Here is a 10,979-nt window from a genome sequence, read left to right as displayed (position 1 = left end):
GATTGTGTCTGGTTTCTCTTGGCATTTTCTGTACTTTCTGCCTTGTTTGTTTGTATTTTGAATTTTTTTTTCTGTTTGTTAACCAGCTTGTCCTGTATTTCTGCAAGGAGCCCCTCTGTTTCTGGGAAGAGGTCTCCAACTCTCAGTCAGGTGCTCGATGCTTCCCTGTCGCCTGTCATCTGCTCAGATCGTTGGGATGTCTCCCATGGAGGGTCATACTCGTTCCACTGGTTAATGTTTTCTTCCATAGTGATGATTCATTTTTCTGAGTTGGGCTCTCATTGAAGTTTTCTGGTCTGTATTCCTTATCACGATGGCATATACACACAGGGAGTGCTGAATCCTGTTCATTTTTGATGAAAGTGTATACTTACAAGTTTAATCTGACTGTTGTGTGATTTTTTTTTCATGTGTGTTAATTCTCTTCCTCCTTCTGTCCAAGGTACTGTTAATCTAAGTGGGTTTGAGCGTAAATAGTCTTTTCTAAAGTTCTTACTTATCGTTGTAAATTTTACGGATTGAAGTGGCAGCAAGATATTTTTTAAAAAAGTCAATGTCGGTATTGATGGAAGTGTTTATTGCCTTTGTTGTATTTGCTAACCATTGAGCTCTGTTTGGCAGGTTTTTTTAAGCCTTGAACTAAATTTTGTCAAAGGTTTTCCCTATTTCGCACTACTTTCTATTTTCTTTGCTTGTTGATATTCCAGATACGTGGGTATCAAGAGTCCCGATGAAGGGTCTTGGCCTGAAATGTTGATTCCCATCCATAGATGCTGCCTGACATGCTGAGCTCCTCCAGCACTTTGTGTGTAGTTCTCTAGATTTCTAGCATCTGCAGGTCCTCTTGTTTCCTGGATACATGTGTTTTTTGAAAGAACAAGCTGGTAGTGGGGTTGTGTGGATCTGTTGGTAAAATAGTAAATAAAATCATTAGAGAGAGGTGACATAGGGTTGGAAGGTCTAGAACCTGTGGGTAGAATTAAGGAACAGCAAATGTAAAAAAAAATCCCTGATGGGAATTGTACAGAGACCTCCAAACAGTAGTGAGTATGTGGTCCACAAGTTACAATGGGAGATAGAAAGTGCGTGACAAAAGGGCAATGTTACAATAGTCATGGGGGATTGTCATGCAGGTGATTAGGAAAATTAGGATGGTGTTGGTGTCAAGAGGAGGAATTCCTAGAATGTCTACAAGATGTTCTTTAGAGTAGCTGGTGGTTGAGACCACTTGGTGATCAGCTATTCTGGATTGTGTGTTGTAATGAAGCGGAATTAATTGGGTCACTTAAGTTCAAAGAACCCTTAGGGGCAAGTGACCTTAATATGAACAAATTCACCCTGACATTGGAGAAGGAGAAGCTAAAGTCAGATGTCGAAACAAAAAAGGACTAGAGAGGCATGAGAGAAAATCTGGTCAAAATTAATTTGAAAAGAACATGGGCAGGGATGAAAACAGAGCAGCAATGGCTGATAAGAGAAACCAAAGACAACATAAAAACGAAAGAGAGGGCACAGAACAAAAATGACTAGGAAGTTAGAGGATTGGGAAGCTTTTAAAAACCAACAGAATGCAACTAAAATAAATAAGAAGGAAAAGATGGAATACATAGGTGAGCTAGCCAGTAATATTAAAGAGGATACCAAATTTTTCTTCAGGTACATATAGTGTAAAAGAGAGGTGGAAGTGGATATCAAACCACTGAAAAATGATGCTGGAGAAGTATTAATGGGGTGGGGGTGCAAGGTGATGGCAGGTGAACTGAATAAGTATTGTACATCACTCTTATCTGTCGGAGACACTGGCAGGAATATGAAAGTCCCAGCTGTCAGTGGTCAGAATATGTGAAGTTACATTACTCGGGAGAAGGTTCTTGGGAAACTGAAGGTTAATAGGTCACCTGGAACAGATGGTGTACACCCCAGATATCGGAAAGAGGTGATTGAAGAGATGAGGAGCCATTAGCAATGATCTTTTGAGAATCGTTAAGGAAATTATGTCCTCAGAAGTCTTTTCCCTCACTACTCCCCCCTCCCAATTTCACCTATCACCTACCACTTCTTCCACCCCTCTCACCCCCACACTTCTTCATCTGACGTCTCATATTTTTCTTCCCCCACTCCTGATGAAGGGTCTCGGCCTGAAACGTCAACTGTTTGCTATTTCCAATATATGCTGCCTGGCCTCCTAGATTCCTCCTGCATTTTGTGTATGTGTTGCTTGGATTTCCAGCATCCACAGATTTTCTCCTGTTTTTGATAATAAAAGCAAAAGCGGGGTCATATAATATAGCAAGAAAATATTGGGAAGTTAGAGGATTGGAAACTTTTACATAACCAACAGGAGACAACAAAAAAAGACACACAGGAGAGACAAGATGAAAAATTAAGATAAATGAGCCAATAATATCAAGTATAAAAATTTCTTTTTCAGATATATAAAGAGTAAAAGAGAGGCAAGTATGGATATTGTACTGCTGGAAGGTGATGCTGGCGAGTTATTAATAAAGCAAAGAAATAGCGGCCGAATGTAATAAGTATTTTGTGTCAATCTTCACTGTGTAAGACACCAGCAGTATCAGACCATAAGTCATAGGAGCAGAATTAGGCCATTCAGCCCCATCAAGTCTGCTCCGCTGTTCTATCATGGCTGATCCCGGTTCTTACTCAACCCCATGCACCTGCCTCCTCGGCATATCCTGTACTGCCCTGACTGACCAGGCAATATTTCCCTGCACAGAAGCTATGCTGGCTTTGACTTATTTCATCATAAGTCTCCTAGTACCCCAAAACCTCATCTGTTATAATAGACTCCAACCCTTCCCCAGCCACTGACATTAGGCTAACAGGACTATACCTTGCTTTCTTTTGCCTTCCTCCCTTCTCAAAGAGTGGATTGACATTTGCAATCTTCCTGACCTCCGGGACCATGCCAGAATCAAGTGATTCTTGACAGGTCATGACCAATGCATCTGTTATCTCTTCAGCAACCTCTATCAGGACTCTGGGATGTAGTCCATCTGGTCCAGGTGACTTATCCATGTTAAGAACCTGAGTTTGCCTAGCACATTTTCCTTTGTAATAGCAATGGCACTCACTCTGACTCCCTGACACTCACGGATTGGATCTCTGGCACAGTGCTAGTGTCTTCCACAGAGAAGACGGATGCAAAGTCCCTATCAAGTTCATCTACCATCTCTTCCCCATTTCTACCTCATGAGCATCATTTTCCAGCGGAGCAATGTCAACTGTCGCCTCCCTTTCGCATTTTTATAACTAGTTTATATTATTGTCTAGTTTGCCCTCTTATTTTACCTTTAGCATTCTTATCTATTTTTCGTTGCCTGTTTTGGATTTTAAAAGCTACCCAATTATCTAACTTCCTACTCACTTTTGCTACCTTATATGCACTTTCCTTCACTTTTATACAGTCCTTAACTTCCTTTGTCAGCCACGGTAGCCTAGCCCCGCTGTTTGAGAGCTACTTCATTGGGACATATCTGTCCTGTACATTATGAACTATTCTCAGAAACGTCAGCCATTTCTGCTCTGGTATCATCCCCACGAGTATCCTTCTCCAATCCACCTGGAGAATCACCTCTCTCATGCCTGTGTAATTCCCTTTATTCCATTGCGATACTATGCATGTGACCTATGCTTCTCCCTCAGAAATTGTAGTAGGAATTGAATCATATTATTGTCCCTGCCTTCTAATGGTTCCTTTACATTAACCTTCCATTTTGAGTATGTGTTGCTTGGATTCCCAGCTTCCACAGATTTTCTCCTGTTCTTGATAAAAGCAAAAGCAGGCTGACATAATATAACAAGAAAATAGTGGGAAGTTGGAGGATTGGAAAGCTTTTACATAACCAACAGGAGACAACTTTAGAAAAACACAGGAGAGACAAGATGAATAATTAAGGTACGTGAGCCAATGATATCAAAGTTCAGATATATAAAGAGTTCAAGAGAGGCAGGAGTTGAAGAGTTGATATTGTACCGCTGGAAGATGATGCTGCTGAGTCAGTAATAGTTAAGAAATAGCGGCTGAGTGTAATAAGTATTTTGTGTCAATTTTCACTGTGTAAGACACTAGCAGTATAAGACTATAAGACATAGGAGCAGAATTAGGCCATTCAGCCCCATCAAGTCTGCTCCGCTGTTCTATCATGTCTGATCCCGGTTCTCACTCAGCCCCATGCACCTGCCTCCTCGGTATATCCTGTAATGCCCTGACTGATCAGCAAACTATTAGCTTCTGCCTTAAATGTACACCAGACTTGGTCCCCACTGCCGTCTGTGTCAGAGAATTCCTGGTTCCTGGTTCTTGATCCTTCGAAGTATTCCGCATGGAGTTTAAACTGGAGATGGTGGGGTGGGGGGGACGGTTGGTGGGCTTAAGGAGATTTTTCATGAGCTCCACAGATTCACTGCTCTCTGACTGAGTAAAATCCTCCCTAACTACTCTAAAAGGTCTCTCCGAAGTTTTGAGTCTGTGCCCGCTGTTATGTCTACAAACACCATACGAAAAGTCCTCTCCTCACCCACCCAACACGCTCCCATCCCCACTTTGCCCGGACCATCGGCCCCGCTCGCAGGGCAACAGTCTGCCGGTGTTTGCCCCCAATGTGGTGAATCGCCACCACCGTGGGCTCAGACATTTCCACAGATGAGCCCCTCCTGTCCCCACCGGGACAAACATCCTGTCCGCCCCCTCTCTCACCGTCTTCATCCTCTCCCTCCCCGGGGAACCGGCATCAAACCGACGGGCCGAGCGGTCTCCTCCTACCTCTCAGCGATACATCAGACTCCGGCCGCAGGAGACGCTTCACAAACGCCCCAACTTCCCTCGGAGGGAAATGGAAATAAATCAAAAAATGGGACATTTACTTTGGGATTTGTTCCGCTCGAACAGTGAGTCCGCCGTCGGCGTGGAATACGATTTCATCAGGGGTAACGCCCTCTCGACTGGTCGCCTCTGCTATTGGGTGCAAACACTGATCGACATTCCTGTCCACCAATGGGAATAGAGCAGCTCCTGAAGCGTTGGTTTTCAGCGGTGCAGGAGGGCGTGGTTACGCGATTAGCAGCTCAGCCGTTAAACCGATAAAGCTCGAGCTCACCAGCGCGTGGGTGATTTAAGACACAGCGCACGTGAGGGCAGATCCTGGTGTGGGGAGCCCATGTGTGATGTTAGGCGCGTGGGTGCGCCTATGTGACGTCACCTGTGGGGGGATCGATCGTATTTAAAAGCACCTTAATGGACGTTTCTTAGGATTTCAGTGGGACAACATTAATCATGGGTTTCATCACTGAATCCAGTGTTGTGAGATGTAAAGTCCCTGTTATGTGTCCGGCTGTGCCGTGTTGTTGGTGGAGTGGGCAGCGTGGTGTTTGTCTCGATTCGGGTCACAACACCAGAATTGCCAGCGGGGTCCACACACAGTGTATTAGTGACCAGAAAACCTCCCGTCCCTGCAGTCTCTGTCTCCTGGTAAACTCAACACCCTGACAATGTGGACCATAGATACCCCTTCCTCTCAGAGTCAGGGAATCATTCAGACAGCTGATCAAAGAGAGGAATTATATTTATTGGTCATTAAAGTTCATTGTGGATTATCAATACCCCTTCCTCACCCGCCCCGTTTTTGTTCCGATATTTCCTCCCTTCCTTCTCATTCCTGAAGGAGGGTTCAGCTGGAAACGTTGACTGTCCATAGATGCTGCCCGGTCTGCCGAGTTCCGCCAGCATTTTGTTTGTGTTGCTCTGGATTTCCAGCATCTGCAGACTGGTGGTGCCGCGGCGAACCTCCTGCAAAACGCAGACTCGGTGCAGACCCCAGCCGTCGCCGGTGTTCCTCCTGTACGGGCGGCCGTGAGGAAGGGGCTGATCTCGGGTTTGTGTAAATCGAGGGCCGGTTGCAGTGGGAAATGTTCGAGTACGAGCTCTGCCAGACAGTCAGAGGCTCCGGGCTCTCCGGTCTTGCAGCCCCGGTTTTATTTTGCGCTGAGCTGGGATTGTGGAATCATTTAGTTGTGGGTCCCCTAGCTGGAAGGGTGGATGTGGGTAAAGGGGATCTGACTACGTGACACTTACAGTACGCTGGATGAACTCGGGCAGCATCAGTGTAAACGATGAGTCGACGCTTCGGGCCGGAACCCTTCGTCAGGACCTGCTGAGTTCATCCAGCGTACTGTAAGTGTTGCTTTGTCACAGCATCTGCAGATTATTTTGTGTTTACGATCTGTCTACGTGTACGGGTGTGGGCTGAATGGTGGAAAGAATATGAATGAATGAATGAAATTTTATTTTTTGGTCAGTACAAACAACAAAAAACATCATTCTCAATAATGATTTCATAAAACAACAAAAACATAGATATTTTTTAACACAGACCGAAAGGGTGTAGGCTGAAGCTACAGCTTATTACACCTACCCCTCTTACTTATACAAAAACATATTTGGTGTCAATCTTCACATCAAAATGAAAACATAATCTTTTAACACAAAATCCAGTTCCAAGTATCATTAATTTACATTACTCCCGTTTATTTTAAATCATGTGTTTTATATTTGTTCATTAAATTATTCTTAATACTTTTTTAACTTTTTAAGTGTAGTGCATGTTTTTAAATTCTCACTACAACTGTTCCGTAAATTCACCCCTCTGACTGAAATACAATGATTTTTTACATTTGTTTTATCCTTTGTTTTTGAAATATACACGTTCCTCTCAAATCATGTTGACTTTCTCTCATTTTAAACCAGGGGTCACCAACCTTTTTCACATTGCGGACCGGTTTAATATTGACAATATTCTTGCAGACCAGCCGACGGGGGTGGGGAGGGGTGTTAATCACAACCAGAATATAGGTGATAAGTCGACTATAAGTCACTTATAAGTGGCTAATACACTTAATTTCGTTTCTAAAAGGGTTTATGTAATGAATTTATTTTTAAACACATAGCACATATTTTCCTTGCATGAATATAGTGATAACTCAACTATAAGTCACTTATAAGTCAATAGCTTCATAACATTTTAAGTAACGTTTGGATATTAAACACACAGCACATATTTTCCTCGTATGAACATATAAAATCATTGCAACACACCAATATCGCTGAATCAGTGGGAGCCCTGGGCTTGTTTCAACAAGACTGTCCCATCGAGGGGTGATGGGGAAACAGCGATACTCGAAGGGAGTTCCTTATGTCCAATCTATTCTGCAATTTAGTTTTCATTGCATTCATTGCAGAAAACCCCGCTTCACAGAGATATGATGTTGTAAATGGAAGCAACGTTTTCAGTGCTTTCATGGCTATCTCAGGACATTCAGCCTTGACTTTGATCCAGAATGCCGGCAGAGATGTTATGTCAAACATACTTTTCAGCCCACTGTCACTTGCAAGCTCGGGGAGTTGATCTTCTTCCCGCGCTGACATGGATGATTCACTGGGAACATTCACAAATGGGACACGGATCCATTCCTTTGCACGTCTCGGGTCATTTGCGGTTGGGAAGTAACACTCGAATTCTGTCGCCAGCGAAGATAGGTGATCGCGCACCAGCTGTGAGAGGGACGGTGCAGCCTCAGTCTCTCCCAAAATCCCAGCTAATGTTGGGAACATGTCAAATATGCCCCTGTCCACTCACCGTCCCCACAGTTCCAGTTTGGCTTTGAAAGCAGACACTTTATCTGCCAACTTGAAGACAGTTGTCATTCTCCCTTGAAGTGACAAATTGAGTTCATTGAGCAGGTTGGAGAGGTCACACAGATAAGCGAGTTTTGCTCTCCACTCCTCGTCACTGAAGTGTGCTGCCAGTGGTGACTTTTTTCCTGAAAGAAATCTCTGTAGCGGCTCTCTTAACTCAAAAACCCTGGCCAGGGCTCTCCTCCTTGATAGCCACCTGACTTCAGTGTGCAAGAGAAGGCGTTTGTGTTCTGCATCCATTTCCTCGCAAAGCTGCTCAAACAGACGTGAGTTGAGGGCTTTTGCTTTGATGTGATTGATAACTTCAACAACGTCACTCAATACGCTGTTAAGATCAGGTGACATTTTTCGGCTAGCCAGCATTTCGCTGTGTATGTAACAGTGTGTAGACTGGCATTCAGGAGCAACCTCTTTGACTCAGGTAGTGAAACCAGACACAGCTCCAGCCCCGTCAGTGCACATTCCAACACAGAATGACCAGTCCAGTTTGCCTGACATGTAGTCATTCAAAGACTTGAATAGTTCTGCCCCAGTTGTGTTAGTTGGCAATGGCAGTGCACACAACATATCCTCGTGCACATCGTCTTGAAATATATATCGCACATAAACCAGTAGTATTGCCTTGTTGTCGACATCGGTAGACTCGTCGACCTGGATAGCATACCATGGTGACTTGTTAAGCCGTTCCAACAGTTGTGCTTCAATGTCCTCCGCTAAGTCATCGATTCTCCTTGAATCTGTGGCAGCTGAAAGAGAAACCTGTGCCATCTTGTTAGCTGCAGCTTCGCCCAACAGTTCACGACACATGACCTTGGCAGCAGGCAGAATCAATTCTTCACCAACAGTGAAAGGCTTTTTAGCCTTAGCAATCCGGCTAGCCACTAAGTACGACACTCTCAGAGCAGCAGCATTTGTGGAGGTGGTGGCTCTCAGCACTTCCTTTTGTCCCACTTGCTCCTGTCCCGCTTGCTCACATTTTTTCCGCACAAAAAACTCAACGGGTTTGTCTTTAAGTGCAGGGTGCTTGGTCTCAAGGTGCCGAAGCAGTTTTGAGGGCTTCATTGCCTCATTAGACAGCTTGTCTCCACATACCACACACAGGGGGCTTGGAGTGTGCAAGTCACCGGTCGCAATAAATCCGTGTTTTATGTACGACTTGTCGTATTTTCTGTTGCAGGAAGCTTTCTTTTTTTTTGTAGTCTCGGCCTCAGCTGTCTCTGCGTTATCATCATCGCTAGGCCTTTTCTGTCCCCTACCACCTCTTCCAAAAAACTCCGAAGCAACGTTTGTTGTTTACTCATTGAGTAGCTGTAGGGCCAATGGCCTATTTCTGCTCCTATGTCTTATAGACTTATGGTCTAATTTCTACTTTATGAAGTCACAGTCAGTTCCTTGGTCTTGTTGATGCTGAGTGTGAGGTTGTTTGTCATTGGTGAATGTATTGATGGCATTTGATATGCTTCTTAGCCACATAGTATTGAGCACAGAGAGAGTAGATTAGTCAGCTAAGCACACATCTTTGAGGTGGTTGTCAATGAAGAGATATTACTGATTTGCACTGACAATGTTTCAACCAGCTGTCAATAAATTTCGTTGGCATTGGTTCAATCATTTATTTGGCAGAAAAGATTTAAATTTCAATCCATTTGATTTGAAGTTTCTGAACCCACACTTAATTTTGATTAATTATTTGGGATTTTGTGTTGAATATTGGACAACATGGATGTGATGTACAGGAAAATGGATGATTGAGTAGCAGCAGACCTCCAACTGCCAGATAGTCTTGTATGATAGTATAATAGACAAAGGGTTTCATCTTCTGAAGCCGTAGTGAAATAAAAGGAATACTTGTGCTTTTTAAACATCTTAAACATTCTTTTAAGATGAGAAATTCCACTGTTCACCATCTTGTTCTGGAATTGGGCTTAACTCCAAAAATGTGATCTCTAAACAGCATTATTTCAAAGTTACAATCATATAGTTTTATAGTTTCATATTAGAATCATAGCTGACATTAATAGCTATTTGAGTTCATTCCGCTTTCCAGTTCTTGTCTAGCAATTGTGCACATTTTGGAATTTTGAGTTCATAACAGGAATTTGTAAATGTGATGGGCATTCCAGATTTAATCTCTTTTCATGCAGTGAGCTCCAAATCATCACAAACATTGGGTTGAATTCTTTTTCCTCAGTAAAACCTGCCTCTATCAAACTACCTCCATTCAGCAAATGGCTTAAGTATATGTTTCTTAGTTGATGAAATCTCTGCAAAAATAGAAATAAGGCTTCTGTCAAGGCTTCTCCTAATTTTATACATGTCAATAAAATGTCCTCTGAATTACTTTTGTTCCAAAGAAAGCAATCTAGTCTAGCCAATTTCTCCTTAAACTCAACTTTCAAAACTGGTTAAATTTTCATTAGTCTTCTTGAACCCTCTCAGGTCCTATCACATCTTTCCTGCAAAGTGGTGATCACACCTGTACACAGCAATCCAGCTGTGGTTTAACCATTGTTTTGTGTACACCCAACATGTATTGGTATTGGTTTGTGCCTCAAATATCCTCTGATACCAAAGTCCAGCTTCTGGCCTTCTCATATGGCTTAGCTACTAAGCCCGGCGGAACTGACAACATCCAACATGTATTGGTATTGGTTTATTACTGTCACCATGTACCGAGATTCAGTGAAAAGCTTGTCTTGTATCCTATTCATACAAATCAAATCGTAACATAGTGTATTGAGGTAGAACAATGGAAAATGCAGAATAAAGTGTAAAAGTGCAGTGCAGGTAAGCAATAAAATGCACGACCATAGCATGGTAGTTTATGAGGTCAAGAGTCAATTTCAATGTACAAGAGGTCCATCCAAGAGTCTGAGGACACTGGGATAGAATCTGTACCTGAGCCCAATGGTATGTGCTTTCGTGCTTTTGTTTCTGCTCGATGGGAGAAGGGAGAGGACAGAATATCTGGTGGGTGGGGTGCTTGATTATGTGGGCTGCTTACTGAGGCAGCGAGAGGTATAGTCACAGTCACAGAGAGGAGGCTGGTTTCCATAATGTGCTGAGTTGTGTCAATAACTCTTTACAGGCTCTTTGGTTTACAGACAGAGCAGTTGCCATACCACACTATTATGTATCCAGAAGGAATGCATTGGTGAAAAGTGTAAAAGTCGACAGGAACAGGCTAAATTTCTTTGGCCTACTCGTCTTACATGCTATAGCCCATTAACACTGTTACCCCAAATGCCACCTTAACCACCCTATC

The sequence above is a fragment of the Mobula birostris genome, chromosome 13 (genome assembly GCF_030028105.1).
Source record: "Mobula birostris isolate sMobBir1 chromosome 13, sMobBir1.hap1, whole genome shotgun sequence".
Classification (NCBI taxonomy): Eukaryota; Metazoa; Chordata; class Chondrichthyes; order Myliobatiformes; family Myliobatidae; genus Mobula; species Mobula birostris.
This window is presented reverse-complemented; position numbering follows the sequence as displayed.